The sequence below is a fragment of the Myotis daubentonii genome, chromosome 20 (genome assembly GCF_963259705.1).
Source record: "Myotis daubentonii chromosome 20, mMyoDau2.1, whole genome shotgun sequence".
NCBI lineage: Eukaryota > Metazoa > Chordata > Mammalia > Chiroptera > Vespertilionidae > Myotis > Myotis daubentonii.
Genome location: NC_081859.1, coordinates 8108459 through 8126247, shown reverse-complemented (window position 1 = coordinate 8126247; position 17789 = coordinate 8108459).

Here is a 17789-nt window from a genome sequence, read left to right as displayed (position 1 = left end):
TGAGCGTCCGGTGATGCTCATTGCCAGACAATCTGCACAATAATCGGACTTATTTTAATTAGGAGATTCCTTGTAATGCATTTACTGTCCTAAAAGAAACAAATGCAGGCCCACCGGCCTGGCTCAGTGGCTGAGCATTGACCTATGAACCAGGAGGTTACAGTTCGATTCGGGTCAGGACACATGCCCAGGTTGTGGGCTTGATCCCCAGTAGGGGGCGTGCAGGAGGCAGCCGATCCATGATTCTCTCTCATCATGGAGGTTTCTCTCTCTCTCTCCTTCTCCCTTCCTCTCTGAAATCAATGAAAAATTTTTTTAAAAAAATGAATGCAATGCGTGGATCAGGCCTTTCTAATTGTGTGTACACCTCAGACAAATACATAGAGACACTGATGAGAAATATTACCCTCCACACCATGACCAGCCCCCCCTCTCCCCCCCGCCCCCCTAAAAAAGCATTATTAAATTTAAGTCCCCTGAAGAATCACAACCCAAAGTATGTTAATTCACCTTTAAAAGCTCTGGTCCATAGCTGCTGTTACTGTCTTCCCCCCCCCCCCCCCCCGTTCTCTAGTTTCCAAAAACAAGAATGGTCTGACTTTGAGCCATTAAATGAGTTCCTGACAATTCCATGAAATCACAGGACAGTTCTTCTGTAATGTTTTTATTCATCCTGTCATGTTTTTCAATCGTTCTGCTTGCGCAATCGGTAGCCTACAGTCCCGTGTGGTTCCAACTTGTCTGAGGTGTTGGCGTCAGGGGCTAGAGAACGTGGAACTACAGAAGGTTGGTTCACACAGGGAGTAGTGGAGCTAAGATTCAAATTCAAGTTCGTCGGAGTCTAGAACCGGAGTGGGGAACCTTTTTCTTTCTGCCAAGGGCCATTTGGGTATTTATAACATCACTTGTGGGCCATATGAAATTATCAACTTAAAAATTAACCTGCAACATTTGGTCAAACATTTAATGAAGGCAGGGCCAGACGAAATGATCTCTCAGGCCTTCCTATATGACCTGTGGGCCAGACATTCCCCATCCCTGAGCTAAAACCTCCACACTCAAGTTTTTCATGATGCTGCTCCCTCATGAGCAACAAATAACAGTCCAGAAGTTCTGACTCCCTGATTCCAGAGGCAAGGAAACCACTGAAGACAGAATACCCCCTCACCCTCCCTAAAGGCGACTTCCAACAATAATCCATTTCCCCCATGAGTACATTTTCCGGATGAGAACTGGGGTGATCAGAGGTCTGGAGCCGAGGCAGTGAGCAAGCAAGTCCTTAGGAGAAAGAGGGCCCACAGGTGGGAGTGGGGCCGGGATGGGAGAGAGAGATTGGCCAGAGGAGCTCAGCCTGGTAGGCAGGGAGCCTGGTATAGACTCCCAGAGCTCTGCGTGTCGATGGCCCCTGACACCGGGGAGAGGAATGAACATGTACTCAAGAACATGGTCTTTCCATAACACCAGATATTTGGTTGCCAAGTTACCAAGAATGTCTGCCGTGTCAGAGCTAGGCTTGGGTGGGGACTTGAGCCAACCAAAACTCTTCTGTGGCTTGCTACTACTATTTTCAGTGGCAAGACCTACTCAGAAAACAATCTCTAAAAATACATTTTATCACCTAGATATTTTCAGTCAAGTGTCCTTGACCTGTGATGCCTCTCTTGTCCCGAGACGGACCCCATCCCCTTTCCAATTTTCGGCAGCCACCGTGCTCATCATGGACAAGGAGACATCAGGCACACCCTGCCCTTGACCCAGGATAGAGCTTCTGTCCCATCACTCTAGCTCCGAGGCTCCCAGCCTGGCTGTAAATTAGGGTTCCTTGCAGGGGTGCAATCAGCATAAATAATATAGGGGGGAAAATAAAACACATCCTCGGTAGAGAATGATTACTAAATAGAATCTATTCATATAATGTCTCGGCACAATCACAATTAATAAATGATGTGTTGAGTTTTCACTTCAAGGTTGAAGTTCTGGGTCCATGGCAAAGATGGTCAAATGCAATGTCCTTCACCCTCTGGCTCCCCTGCCGCTGCAATGGTCAGGCAGAGCCATAACACACATTTATCCACAATTAGGCTAGTGTTGAGATAAGGAAGCCATGTTGGGCAAATCGTATTTTCATTTCAAGAGTCTCTCTTTTGTTTTCACTTGCTTCTTTGCCATATATGCATTTAATTCAATGTGGGAGGATCCTGCTTGACCATTTTGTGCACAATTTGCTTTTATGATGCACATTTCTTTTGTTTGGGCTGCCTATCTATTTTTCCTGATAATTGCAGTCTTTTATTGAGCCAGTTGTTTTCTTGGATCATAGATAGTGTGCGTTTCATGTGAAATGTGCACCTTAAACTCCTATCATGGTCTACCTTCCAATTATGTTATACCTATTTTACAAGTGTTTTTCAAAATTTCTCCTCCATTCCTTTGTAATATTGTCACTTATTTTTTTTGCTTCTACATATATGATAAATTCCATGCTATATTGTTACTCATTTTAGAACATGGCAAAATTAGAGAATGAGAAAGTCTTTAATTTTGCTTAAATTTCCTATTTCCGGTGCTCTGACTTCCACCATGTGGATCTGAGTTTCTAGGTGGTATCTTTCTCCTCCAGAACATGCTTTAACATTTCTTCTAAGATCTGGTGAATAAATTCAGCTTTTGTTTGGGTGGAAATATCCGTGTTTCATTTTCACTTTTGAAGGATGTTTTTGCTGATTTAGAATTCTTCATTGACACAATGAGTTGGTTTCTTTTTTCCCTTTCAGCATTTTGAAAATGTCATTCCTTGTCTTCTGGCTTGCACTGTTTCTGATGGAGTCAACTGTTACTCCTGTTTCCTGATCCATAATGTGTCTTTTTTTTTCTGACTGATTTCTGCTTTTAAGTTTCACCTTTCTCTCAGTTTCCAGAATGTTATTGTAACACTAGAGGCCTGGTGCACGAATTCATGCACAGGTAGGGTCTGGCAGGCATGGTGGCCCAGGGGGAGGGGATGTGGGAGGTTGGCCAGCTGGCCCTTCCCCCTGTTGAACTCCCAATCAAACTCCCAGTCGAGGGGACAATTTGCATATTAGTCTTTTATTATATAGGATGCCTCTTTGAGGTTTTCTCTGTGTTTGTCCTATTTGCAGTTCATTTGGCTTCCTGGACCTGTGTGCTTATCATTTTTATCAGGTTGGGAAATTTTGTGAGTATTATTTCTCCAAATATTTTCTAGTCTCCCCTTCCTTTTTTTCCAGGACCCCAACTTACACATTTGTTAGACCTTTTACATTATCATCAGGGCAACCAGAATCTGCTTTTTCATGTTGAATACATCTTGGTTGGATTCTAAGTAGTGTGAATATTATAAGGTTGATTTTCTCAATTTTCCTGTCTTCCTTTAAACTGAGCGCATTAAATTCTTGGTCCGGCAGCAGCCAAATTACTTAATGATTAGCTTGATTCTCTGGAGTCTTGTCATTAAGCTCTATTAGGTAAAGCTTTGAGTGACTACTTTGTCCCTACTTGACTTTTCTGGAATCTTTCCTGAATGCTGTGGATGTTTAACGAGGTCTTTCCACTTGGACTAGACCAGATTCAAACCCTCCTTGGGTCGTGCTGCCCAGGAGTCGCTCTCCTTGTAGTTCCTGGGTTCCTGTTTTTTCCACTGCATTGCTTTTTCTCCAGTCTCATGGAGTTCCATCCTAGATTCAAGGGGACTTCCGTGCAGATTTCTGGAGCATTCTTTCTATTTCTCCTTTCTCTCTGATTCTCGGCCTTGCACATTCTAGCTCTCTCTGCCTCGAATGGTTCTCATCTCTGTGTAGGCTCTTGTTTCCTGTGCTGTGTGGTCCAGGACACGGCTTTACACTGAAAACCAGAGGGCTCACAGGATGCGCTATCCTGGTTTTCCATCTCTCTCGGGAGTCACAATCTCGCGCTGGCTCTTGGCCAACATCGAAACACATTTGTTTCCTATACTTTATACAGATATGTGTTGTTTATGGCAGGAAGACTATCCCAATGCTAGTTTCTCAGTCACAACCGGAAGCAGAAGTGAGTTGCCTATTAATTTTAATTTTCCTCTTATACTTCCCCCAGAAACATGTCATAAAACAGTTTTCTACAGTCTCCTGTACATATTACTCTCTTTTTTTTTCTTAATCCACCCTCTGCTCCCTACCACCTGCCAAAATATTTGGCCTTCAAAGTCTTAATAAATACCAGAAACTGAAAGTGTTCCCCAACACGTGGCGGGATTTTAAATTAGAAGACGTGTTTTCTATGCTACTCGGTCATGACTCTGCCCTGGGTCATTCCATAGGAGTTATTTTGACCTTCCCCTTACAATAAGACACAGCTCAATTGTTGAACCGTTATACTTCCTCATTCCCCCACTTTGTTGGGCCATAGTTGCGCTTGGCATTGTCACCCCAACTTCACTTAAGGTGCTGTCTCTCTTTCCCTTTTAATACATGAGTGAACCTAGGTTACTATAACCTTTCCAAACACTAGCTCTTATTTTAGTGTTACTCAGACCTCTGCTGTTTCATTTCCACGTAGGAAATGTTTTCTTTATCTTTTTACTTGTTGAGATTCCTCGCTTCCTCACCTGACTCCTTCGCTGCACCTTCTAAACAGTCATGTCCAAGAGTTTACTTAATGTAATACATATTGTTTTATTTCCATTGCTTTGCTTTTCTTTGTCTTTTTTGAAGCTATTATTTTTATGTGGAGATATTTTAATGTTTTTGAAATGATGTGTCGATAGGTGATAATATTTGTAACTTTTCTTTCAGCATCATAAAAGGTGCATCATACAATATTGGCTAGACCTGGTTGGCTTGGCTCAGTGGTTGAGCATCAACCTATGAACCAGGCGGTCATGGTTCAATTTCCATTTGGGGTACATGCCTGGGTTGCTGGCTTGATCCCCAGTGTGGGGCGAGTAGGAGGCAGCCGATCAATGACTCTCTCTCATCATCGATGTTTCTATCTCTCTCTCCCTCTCCCTTCTTCTCTGAAATCATTAAAAAATATATTTAAAAAAAATATTAGCTAAAAGAGAGCATTGAGTCTTACAGGATTGGAAACCACTGATTGATTGAATGATGACAGCCATTGCCTTCCATGTTCAGAGCATTGTCCTAAGTTAAATATAAAGGTGAAGTGGATATCCTTGAGAAGTTCACAACTTAATAAAATACATACCCTGAAGTTTCATATGTTTTGTTCACTACAATACTCCTTGTTCCCAAAACAGTGACTAACACAGAGAGGGAAGTGGGGAGGGGATCCAATAAATTCACCTTGAATTAATGCAGATAGGTTTTTAAATAACTTAATAAAGGACAAGGAAAAAATCGCCTCCTGGCAGTACACATGGAATCCTGAACTAGAAGAAAGAAACTATCAGACTTAAACAGGGAGAAGCTTTTAACCTAGACCCGTGGTCGGCAAACTGCAGCTCGCGAGCCACATGCGGCTCTTTGGCCCCTTGAGTTTGGCTCTTCCTAAGCCTTAGGAGTACCCTAATGAAGTTAATAACAATGTACCTACCTATAGAGTTTAAGTTTAAAAAATTTGGCTCTCAAAAGAAATTTCAATCGTTGTACTGTTGATATTTGGCTCTGTTGACTAATGAGTTTCCCGACCACCTACCTAGACCATGAAGCATAAACCAGATTGACAGACAGACAGACAGACGACAAGGTCATTCCAAGGTGAGAGGCACAAGCACGTGGAGAATTACCCAGTACGGTGAAAGAATGACTAGTAATCAACTTTGTCGGGACCTCAGTGACCAAGTTCGAGTAGAGTAAGAAGAGACTTGAAAGTTAGGGCTGGCCAGGTTGTAGAAGGAACTAGAGCACAGACAGGAGACACCAGGGCTCATCCATCTCTCTCTCTCTCTCTCTCTCTCTCTCTCTCTCTCTCTCACACACACACACACACACACACACACACACACACAGAGGTAATGCTTTAGAAGGTGAATCTGGCTTCAGTCAGATAGGATCAGGATGACATTGTCATTTTAATACCCTGTATCTGCAGTGAGGAGATAAAGAGAAATGAGATGGCCTTTATGTTTACATACAGACTTAGGGGGGGAAATAGACTGAGTGTTGACAATAAAAGAATGCTGTAATGGAATATTAAGGTGCCCTCCCAGGGCCTTGAGCTTTTTCTTTTTTTAATGCTTCACTTTAGAGCATTTTAATATCATCCGGGCACGGGGAACTGTGCAAAGTCACAGTCGTGTAAGCCCCAGGAAGTCAGTGCTCAAACAGTTTCCTACAGCAGAGGGGACACGCAGATCGTGTGACTTTTTTTTTTTAATATACATTTTATTGATTTTTTTACAGAGAGGAAGGGAGAGGAATAGAGAGTTAGAAACATCGATGAGAGAGAAACATAGATCAGTTGCCTCCTGCACACCCCCTACTGGAGATGTGCCTGCAACCACAGTACATGCCCTTGACTGGAATCGAACCCGGGACCCCTGAGTCCGCAGGCTGACGCTCTATCCATTGAGCCAAACCGGTTAGGGCTCGTGTGACTTTTGTTACTGATAAAGAACACCGGCAAGGACATGATCGGCACAAGAAGAGCATCACTGAATGAAGCTTGCTATGTTTTACCTTTCCCGGATGCTTTCTCATTTCTTCTCAGGAACTGAGACTCACATTTTTTTCATCTGTTTTGGCTAATCCACCCCCTGCCCTTGGCAGTTACCTAGAGAGACAGATGTGAAACGATACATACATCATGAGAGCTATGGGTTCATTCAATCTCCTTGGGTTGGCCTTAGAGACAAGGCAAACACCATTTGACTTACTCCAAAGCCTGGGCAGCAAGATCACATCCCCCCTTCCACAGACTAAACCCAAGATGACACACTGAGGCTGAAGTGTGGACTGGAATGTGCACTGGTCAGAAGGGATGGCGAGCCCAGTCATTTTGTGGCCTCACATGGGGTCCTCAGCACACACCACAGAAGTCCACTCAGGGGCCTCAGAAATCCCCTGGTTCTTCCACTCCCACACCCTAGGAAAGTAATTACTAGGTCATGCCCAGAGTTTAAAACAGCCACAGCATGGAGCAACTCCAGCGTTCCTCTTAGCGTCCGTATTTGCTTAAGCCTCCTTCCAGAACATCCCAGCCGTCAGGATTCCAGGCAGCGCTGAAAAAGCACCAAGTCCCTCTGCTTTCATCTCCGACTATTTTGACTGGGTCCCAGACTCTTCCTCTAAGTGGGGTGTGAGTTTTATTTTCATTCTTTCTCATATAAATCATACCTTCCTTCCATTTGCTGTCTCCTGTTTGTAGCTATGGTAACCGGGCAGAAAGCCTCTTCCAAACTGTGAGGAGAAAATAAAACACTATTAAGGATTCTTTTTTTTCTTAATCAGAAATTGGGCAAATAAAATCATTGAGCATTGAGTGGGGCAAGAGAAAGAACCAGCATTCTCTGAATGGATGAGGCGATTCAAATTAGCTTTGGCCATTGAGATATGCATTCTGATAAATCTAACGCTAATGAGCCTTTGGTTTTGAATTGTGCCAGATTATTATTGTGATAGCAGTGGTAATAGCATGATGAAACAATACAGGTATTATCTTCCTCCTTCTGTGTGGTATCCTTTCCTGTCTCTTTTGAGAGAAATAACAAGAAGCGAGTTTATTTCTTGATGTCAAATTGAATAGGACAGAATCCAAAAGTATGAACTATTGTGAATTTGTAAAGTAGAACTTCAATAAAGCATAACTGATTCCATGAACTAAGTTCTTTATGATGGCTTCAGATACTATGGCAACTATGAATAAGAGGTTAAAATGCTCAGGATATTAAAAATACCACAAATGGCCCTAACGGGTTTGCTCAGTGGATAGCGTGTCAGCCTGCAGACTGAAGGGTCCCAGGTTCGATTCCGGTCAAGGGCATGTACCTTGGTTGCGGGCACATCTCCAGAAGTGGGTGTGCAGGAGGCAGCTGATTGATGTTTCTCTCTCGCCGATGTTTCTAACTCTCTATCCGTCTCTCTTCCTCTCTGTAAAAAATCAATAGAATATATATTTTTTTAAAAACATAAAAATACCCCAAATGGCTGGATGAATAAGAATCGCCTGGCAGTGATTAAGCCATGTGGCGTTGTTAGCAGTGCGGGGATGGGTGCATTGCAACTTCCACATGTCAACATGAATTCGAGCATTCTTGATCATCTGTTATGTTCAGATATCACCATGGGGCACCTCTGGGATTTTCCTCTTCCTTCATCATTGCATAGGTTTGAGATCCTAGGATTCTTGGGGACTGAGATTGTTTGGTGTGTGAGAGAAATACATAACATGTCCATTGTGCTTGGAGACACAGAGACTCAATCAGGGAGGCCAATTAAGAAACATAAATAAACTAGGAGCTCTGCTTTGCCTCACATCATCTCATCATGGTTCAGAATGAACGGTTGAGCTTTATTACAAGTCAAAGAAGCAGCCAGATTCACTGATACAGCAATAAGACGAAGGGCTATATGTAATATAGAAGGGGAAGAATTGAGGCAACTATGATATTATCAGCATTATTATTTTTATTGTACATTTACTTTGCTTATCATAAACACACACACACACACACACACACACACACACACACACAAGCCTGACCGATGTGGCTCAGTGGTTGAGCATCGACCATGAACTAGGAGGTCAGGGTTGGATTTACAGTCAAGGCACATGCCCGGGTTAGGGGCTCAATACCCAGTGTGGGGTGTGCAGGAAGCAGCCAACCAATGATTCTCTCTCCTTGTTGATGTTTCTATCTCTCTCTCCCTCTCTCTGAAATCAATAAAAACATTTTTTTAATTTTAAATTAAAAACACACACATTAATTATTTATGGGATATACATGTGTGCTCTGGCTATAATCTATGAATACACTATAACATCTTTCTTATTCAATCCCAAATTAAACATATGAGATGGATACTCTCATTATCTTTACCTTATAAAGAAAGAAAATAAGGCTCAGAGAATTCTCATATGTGCGATCTTATGTATGTCTCTCTGTGGCAATAACTGACAGGTACATAGCAGGTACTGTCAGCCATTACGAAGCAGAGACCCCAAATGCCATGTTTTGAACCATTAACTAAACTCTGAGATTCTGTAACCCAAAGAAAAGACAAAAGAAAACCATTTGCAATGGCATGGATGGAACTGGAGAGCATTATGCTAAGTGAAATAAGCCAGTCAGTGAAGGAAAAATACCACATGATCTCACTCATTCATGGATAATAGAGACCATTATAAACTTATGAACAATAATAGATACAGAGGCAGAGCTGCCTCAAACAGATTGTCAAACTGCAGCGGGAAGGCCGGGGAGGGTTGGGGGGCAGGAGGGAGGGGGGTAAGAGATCAACCGAAGGACTTGTATGCATGCATATAAGCATAACCAATGGACATAAGACACTGGGGGGTAGGGGAGGCCAGGGGATTGTCAAGGGCGGGGGGGAAAAAAAGGACACATATGTAATAGCCTTTGTAATACTTTGAGCAATAAAACAATAAAAAAAAAGAAGTCTGAATATGAGAAAATTTTGGCAGGTTCCAGGTCTAGAGAGAATTTTGTTGGAAATGAGGAATTGCGTGTAAATATGTTCGAGATGGAAATTCAAGTGCACATGGAGCCTGTCCCCTGATTGGATGTGTTTATCAAGACCGATAACAAGACGATATGTGAATGTTTGTTTCGTCACAGCATAGCTCATGGCACTGAAGGTCCATCTACACGCCGAGGCTAGCAAACGTTTCCTATAAAGGCCGCAGAACTATTTCCAGCTCTGTGGGTCATGGCGTCTCTGTCATAATTACTCAACTCAGCCACTGTGCCGTGGAAGCAGCCGTAGACAGTAAATAAATGAATGAGTGTGCCTGGGTCCCAATAAAATTTTATTTACAAAAACAGGCAGCGGTGAACTTGAACTATGGTCTGTAGTTTGCCTACCTCTGCGTTGGAGGGCTAAGCTAACTCCAGGTCATTGGGGATACTATAAAAGAGTGCTACAATTGCAACCAAGAAAAAAAACAGTTTTGAATCTTGTGTTTATAAAGGGAGGTGGTCAACATGGTTTTCATTTTTACTTTCAGTAAAAATAGTTATATGAGCCTTATCGCGACATACATTTAAACTTTGCATTAAATGACAATTAAGAGGAAATGGATTTATGTTAAATGATAAAAAGAATTCAGTGATTCATTAAGAAGACCATCTTAATATAATACAGAATATGTGTAATGCAAATCTACAAGTATATTGTATGTATAGTATATGCAATGGATCTATGACTATAGTCTACATATACACTACATAGAGAATATGGTATAATTAAGTCATGCACAACCCGGCCAGTGTGACTCAGTGTTTAGCATCAACCTATGAACCAGGAGGTCACAGTTCGATTCCACGTCAGGGCACATGCCGGGGTTGTGGGATTGATCCCCAGTAGGAGGCATGCAGGAGGCAGCCGATCAATGATTCTCTCTCATCATTGATGTTTCTCTCTGTCCCTCTCCCTTCCTCTCAGAAATCAATAAAAATAAATTTTAAAAAAATAAATAAGTCATATATACAGATACCAACATTTCCATTTCATTTTATCTCGTTAGATCTTCACAACAGCAGGTAACTCCAAAAAAGGCAAAGATAACAGTGAAGAGATTTTGAACGAGAGGCCAAGTCAACTTCACCTGGACACGACGGTTGGACGGCTTGAAACTTCAGTTCTCTCTTCCCCAGCAGATGGCCCAGAGGGAGAAAAATGGGACTCCCGTCACGTTGTGCTGGAAATCATGTATCTTCTGTAAAATACGGGAAGGTCGTTGAATTGATAAACGAGACTTTTGTAAGCATGCTTAACAGATTCGATATTTGGTGGCCGAGGCTTTCCATTAAGCTTTCATGGGACTTAATAAATCAGCAGAAACCACTTACTGAAACGTTTTCATGGGTCCTGTGGACTTCTAAGCAAATATCAGGTTTAAGAATGAAAAGTCAGTTATATTTTCGACGTAATCTCGCGTTCAAAGACGTGTAAAAGATGCTTAAGTGTTAATATTTTATGTTTCCCTGCTCTCAGCAGTAATTGCAGCCCATTAAAAAAAAATGCTAAGCCCTCGCTATTAGCACTGGCACGGGCCCAAGGCAACACTGAACCTTCACAGAAGGGGGTTAATGGCTACACGAAGAGGTAATTTATTAAGGAACACTGACGCCCTGTATGGTCCCCGATGTGAGGCTGCTCGGCGTAATCTTAGGTGAATATTACATTTGATAATCGAGGCCTTGGCTATGGCAGGCTTCAGAATGAGCTAAGCTAAACAAGCAGGGGAGGGAGAGGGGAGACAGGGGTAGAAAGAAAAAACCCCCACCACCATTTTTCTCCATGGCTCCCATAAACTTTGACTTTGGTGCCCCCGAGTCTGTCGCCCCCATCACCTGGAAAGTTGGCTGCTCCATAAAATTCTGGGGGGGGGGGGGGGCTGATGAGAAAGGCTCATATAACCATCAGGTTGAGGAGCGGCTCCTGCTATTGTTTCTTTGTCCAGATCCGGGGCCTCTTCGGAGAGCTAACCTTAATTGTCACCATTTGTCCGAAAGGGTGTTTTTGCAGAACCTTATCCCATTGATGGAGGCCTTCATCTCCATCACAGTTTAGACCAGTGTCATGTGGCTCATCAAACACCGTGTGCAGCAAAAATAATGGTCCCCTTCATCCCTCGCCTACGGACAGAGTTTTGTTCTCAATGTAATGGGCGCTTTGCTGTGGCCTGAGCTGATTTTTGTCAACAGAAAAAAAAAAAAAGTCATCAGAATCCAAAACCAAGAAGAAGCGCAAGGCGACTCTGAGCACTCGTTTTACCAAAGTTGCTGATGATTTTCTTGGCTCTACTGACAACCAAGGTGGGGGTCTCAGAGGATTAGAAAAAGAAGAGTCGTTTTTGCCTCTTTGTCTCTCTTTCGGACATCTCTAACAGCAAATTGACATTGAAGGAAAACTCCCTTGAAAAAATAGGGCAGAAAAGAAACAGTATAGTGTCTCTAAAATGCATCATTGATGTATTCCGGCATCTTCCATTTTGTAGCTGGGTCCTTGAGCCACCTCTAGCCAAGCCCTCAATAAAGGAGTGGTGGCCTGCTGGCATGGCTCAGTGGTTGAGCGTTGACCTATGAACCAGGAGGTCACAGTTTGATTCCCGGTCAGGGCACATGCCCGGGTTGCGGGCTTGATCCCCAGTAGGGGGCATGTAGGAGGCAGCCAATCCATGATTCTCTCTCGTCATTGATGTTTCTCTCTCTCCCTCTCCCTTCCTCTCTGAAATCAATAAAAAAGATTTTTAAATAATAGTTTCTATAAAGTTATAGATGACTTAAGCACCTCCCACCTTCATTCTCCCCTTCTTCAATATGCTCCAGGTTTGAAATAGTCTATCCTAGTCTAAGACTAAACCGCGACCATCCATGTATCAGATGAATGGGCCACTACATCTACACCAGGGGACAGAACAAGAGAAGTTTCTTTCTGGGGTTCAGGAGACTGTCCGACCCACCAACCCCTTTTCATCTGCGACCAAGTTCCATTGCTGTTCTTTTTTTCTAAATATATTTTTATTGATTTTTTTACAGAGAGGAAGAGAGAGGAATAGAGAGTTAGAAACATCGATGAGAGAAACATGGATCAGCTGCCTCCCGCACACCTCCTACTGGGGATGTGCCCGCAACCCAGGTACATGCCCTTGACCGGAATCGAACCTGGGACCTTTCAGTCCACAGGCCGACGCTCTATCTACTGAGCCAAATTGGTTTCGGCTATTGCTGTTCTTGATCCTTTTCAATTTAGAGCTTGATGTGTGGGCTGCTGTATTAGTACTTGATGGAAAAGGGGAGGAAGAACCACACTTTGTATAGAGCAAAGGTAGGGCATGTCTTTAAGTCAAATGAGTGTAATGCTTGTTCTGCTTCCCAGTACCGGGAGGGGAGGCACCTTGCCCTGGAGACAACTCCCTCCCCCAGGAAGCCTGAAGGCAGGAGTGATTCCTGCTGGTGAGAAAGAAGCTTGGATCCCCCAGGACACAGATCCACGTGACTTCCTAGGGCCTTCAAGGTGCTCTCCGTTCTCCTGTCTTCTCTTTCTGTTTGGAACTCCATCCTCATCTCAGCACTGTGTAATTAAGCATGGTAACTTCTATCTAAACACTTATTTTTAAATATATTTTATAGATTTTCTCACAGAGAGGAAGAGAGAGGGATAGAGAGTTAGAAACATCGATGAGAGAGAAACATCGATCAGCTGCCTCCTGCACACCCCCTACTGGGGATGTGCCCGCAACCAAGGTACATGCCCTTGACCAGATCGAACCTGGTACCTTTCAGTCCACAGGCTGACGCTCTACCCACTGAGCCAAACCGGTTAGGGCTAAACACTTATTTTTAAAAAGTAATTTTTTAGGTTTTTCCGTCACTTTTTCGTCCTTTTTATTTCAGGAGCACTTCCTAAATCAGAGCAGTATACTACAGCACAGCCTCTATTCGGGATTCTTTTTCACTTCTTCGCCATCCTAAGAAGATTTGAAAGTCATTGAAGATCACTGTTAAGGTCACACAATGGAATGAAACATACACAGACATGAACACACACACGTTTCCAAGGGTTAGAGTCCGTCTCTCTCTCTCTCTCTCTTTCTCTTTCTCTCCTCCCCTCCCCTCCCCCCAATCTCTAAAGAAACCCTGTGTTGGATCTTATTTTCTGCAAGTATGCCATTGAACAGTGTCTTATCTCTTTAATCTTGATGTTAATCTTGGAATTTCTCGGAAAGGAATTTTTGGGATCAGTAAGATCAATACCTCTTTTCTTTCTCTCTCCTTGTTCGCAATTTTCTTTCTAAGGAAGTGGTAGAAAATGCAGGCAGATGAGTGGGTAAGGAATCCCAGAGCTGTGCATGTCACTTGGCCCAGAGCCAGGCACATGTGAAGGTCTCCACTTGCCAAACACACCAGAGACCTCTTAAGCAATCAAGAACTGCTACATGTGTGCAGGAGCTGACAGCTCGGTCAAAATAGAAATCTGTGCTTCAGTTATCCTCCATCTCCCTACATTTGCCCTCTGAGCTGCGGGGGAGGGGGTATGCCCGGCTGGTGTGGCTCAGTGGATTGAACGTCGTCCCATAGACCAAGAGGTCCTGGGTTCGATTCCCAGTCAGGGCACATGCCCGGGTTGCAGGCTCGATCCCCAGTGGAGGGGGGAAGCGGGCCGTGTGTAGGAGGCAACCGATCAATGTGTCTCTCTCATGGAGGCTTCTATCTCTCTCTCCCTTTCCTTTCCTCTTTACCTAAAAATCAATAAAAACATATTTTTTAATAAAAGTTGCGGGGGAAGGGGGGAGTATGAAGCCTCAGACTGGTGAGGGCCATGTTTTCTGCACCGTGGAAGAAATTTTAAGTAAAAAGTCAACATACAGGAAACAGCAAAGGTAAGGGACACAGAAAGCAGGGCCTGGTCATTTGAAACTCTGATTTCATTTGTTTTTAAGCTCTAGCAGCATCCTCATTCTTCCAATAAATTGATTATTTAAGCCTTCATTTGATAACTTGAGATGTTTCAGGATCGACCAATACATTTCCTCCAAGTTCATCTGAGTTAGGTTTCTGTCACTGGCAATCAAAAGAACCCAGAGCTGCCCTAACCGGTTTGGCTCAGTGGATAGAGCGTCGGCCTGCGGACTGAGGGGTCCCAGGTTCGATTCCGGTCAAGGGCATGTGCCTTGGTTGCGGGTACATCCCCAGTAGGAGGTGTGCAGGAGGCAGCTGATCGATGTCTCTCTCTCATCGACGTTTCTAACTCTCTATCCCCCTTCCCTTCCTCTCTGTAAAAAATCAATAAAATATATTTTAAAAAAAAAAAGAACCCAGAGTAACACGGCATTTAAAAGGCTTTCATTAGAATTAGTCATTTGCATAATATTGCCACATCCTGTTTAAAAAAACCAACACAAAACCAACACACACACAAACCAACACACAGAAACACATAGTGTTTCAGTAATTCTGGTTAAAGGCGCCGCATCTGTATTGTGTCAGGAAGAATGACAGCCATGTATGTACCTTTTCAAACAATCTTTGTTTCCATTTGGCACATGCAGGGGTTGAAATATTAACAGTGCGTCCCAGGAGAAAACCTTCGTTCTGGAAGGTCTATGGGTGATAAAATATATTACATAAATACTCTGTGCTCCAGATCAGCACATTCTACACGTGTTTTTGTCCTGCTGGGAGTCACTCATTTTTTATGGAAAATGACCTGGTCCTCTATAATTAATGTGAGTGAAACTGCTGGGGATCCCTCTAATTCTCCCATTAGAAGCAGGTAGTGAATACCATCTTGTGTGTTCAAGTCACCCTAATTTTACTTACTAAGGCCACTTCATAGAACTTTTACTGCAGTATACTGTTATCATCGTCCTGTTGTATTATCAGTTATTGCTGGCAGTCTCCTACTGTGCCTAATTTATCAAATAAGCTTGGTCCCAGAGATGCATGGATAGGGGAAAAAAAAACAGTATCTAAAGGGTTCAGTACTATCTGTGGTTTCAGGCATCCACTAAGGGTCTTGGAACATATCCCCTGCAGAGAAGGGAATAAATATAATACAGCCCAGCCTTAGCTGGTTTGGCTCAGTGGATAGAGCATCAACCTGCAGACTGAAGAGTCCCGGTTTGATTCCGGTCAAGGGCACATGCCAGGGTTGCGGGCTCAATCCCCAGTAGGGGGGGCGTGCAGGAGGCAGCCGATCAATGATTCTCACTCATCATGGATGTTTCTACCTCTCTCTCCCTCTCCCTTCCTCTCTGAAATCAATCAAAAAATATTTTTTAAAAAATATATAATACAGTCCAAGTTCAGATAGTGCGATGAATAGAAATGAAACAGAGTATTGGGTGGAGACAATGGGGTGAGATCAGGGAAGGGTTAGGGTCGGCATGCCTTGTTCTGGACCATCAGAGGGTCAACTGAAGGTCCTTTGTATGTTACTGACAAAGTCAGACTCATCCACCCCCACCCCTTCAGATGTGTAACAACTTCTGACCTTTGCCTAAAGGCGGGGACATAGGAAACAGTTAACGAGGCGACTAAAGGGCATTTGAACCTGAGGTGCACTGTCCCCAAGAGGGGGGACAGTGGTCCCCAAGAGGGGGGACAGTGACAGCCCTTCCCAGGCTCTGCTATTCCTCGATTTGCAGGGTCAGAATAAATAGACCGTGTTGTGAAAGGTGAGCCAAAACACACACACACACACACACACACACACAGCCCGAAAGGTGGAAAAAGAGAGGAGCTAAAAATAAACGCCGGGAAGAGAAAAGTGCCTATAATTTTAGGTTTCAAATGTGAGGTTGAGCAACGAAGGAAAGTATTTTTATGGCCTTGTCAATATCTTTCCTGGAAGCGTGGTACACAGGCCTTCCTCAGATATGCCCCGCGCGTGCCCCGTGGTCCCAGGTGGCTCTGACCGCAGAGCCGCTCCATCCCTAAGGGAGAGAGCAACCGGGAACCCTGTGGTTTCAGCGTCCCCCGCACGTAAGTAAACACAGGGAGGTACAGCAACAGGTGGAGTGCCATGCGACAGGCAACAGGGGTCTATTTGAGAAGAGTTTCCTGCCCGGTGGAATCTTCCATATGGAACTGTCCATGCATTCAAAGGCAGCCCTGGCCCTAGCTGGTTTGGCTCAGTGGATAGAGCGTCGGCCTACAGACTGAAGGGTCCCAGGTTCAGGTTCCATTCCGGTCAAGGGCATGTACCCTGGTTGCAGGCACATCTCCAGTAGGAGATGTGCAGGAGGCAGCTGATTGATGTTTCTCTCTCATCGATGTTTCTCTCTATCCCTTTCCCTTCCTCTCTGTAAAAAATCAATAAAATATATTATTGGGGGGGGGGGGGAGGCAGCCCTGGACCTAGCTGATTTGGCTCAGTGGATAGAGCGTTGGCCTATGGACTGAAGAGTCCTGCGTTTGATTCCAGGTCCAGGGTACATGCCCAGTTTGCGGGCTTGATCCCCGGTAGGGGGCATGCAGGAGGCAGCCGATCCATGATTCTCATCATTGATGTTTCTATCTCTCTCTCCCTCTCCTTTCCTCTCTGAAATCAATAATATATATACATATTATTATTATATTATATATATTTATATATTTTTATTATATATTATTGAAATCAATAATATAGATAGATAGATAGATAGATAGATAGATAGATAGATAGGTTTCAAAGGCAGCCCTGCTTGCCTCGGGTGATCTGAATCACATTTTGTGCATCCTTTGTGGCCTCTTTTAAGTTAATACAAATGCCCGGCAGCCGCACCAGACAGCATGGGGGAGACGTCCTTTTTGTAAGCTCAGTCCTCACTCACTGAACCCTGCTGGTGAGAACCCCACTGGACAGGAGAAGTAGGGGGTCACAATTACTGAACAGAGTTGAAAAGGGGGAGACATTACTGTGAGAGTCTTCGAGGGCGAGTAATGCCTCCGTTCTAGCTGCCCCCGGGGTTTCAGGAGGCATTTGCCCAAAGCCTGGCTGGCGCACAGCATGTGGTTCCATTCAGGAGCTCCCTCTCTCGCTGGGGCAGGCTTCCCCGGGCTGACTCATCAGGTCCCGCTGATCCTAGGGTTTAACACAAATCCATCACCTCCATCCCCGGCACCTCCAAGGCCGGGAGCCTTGATGATGGGCCGCTGGGTAGAA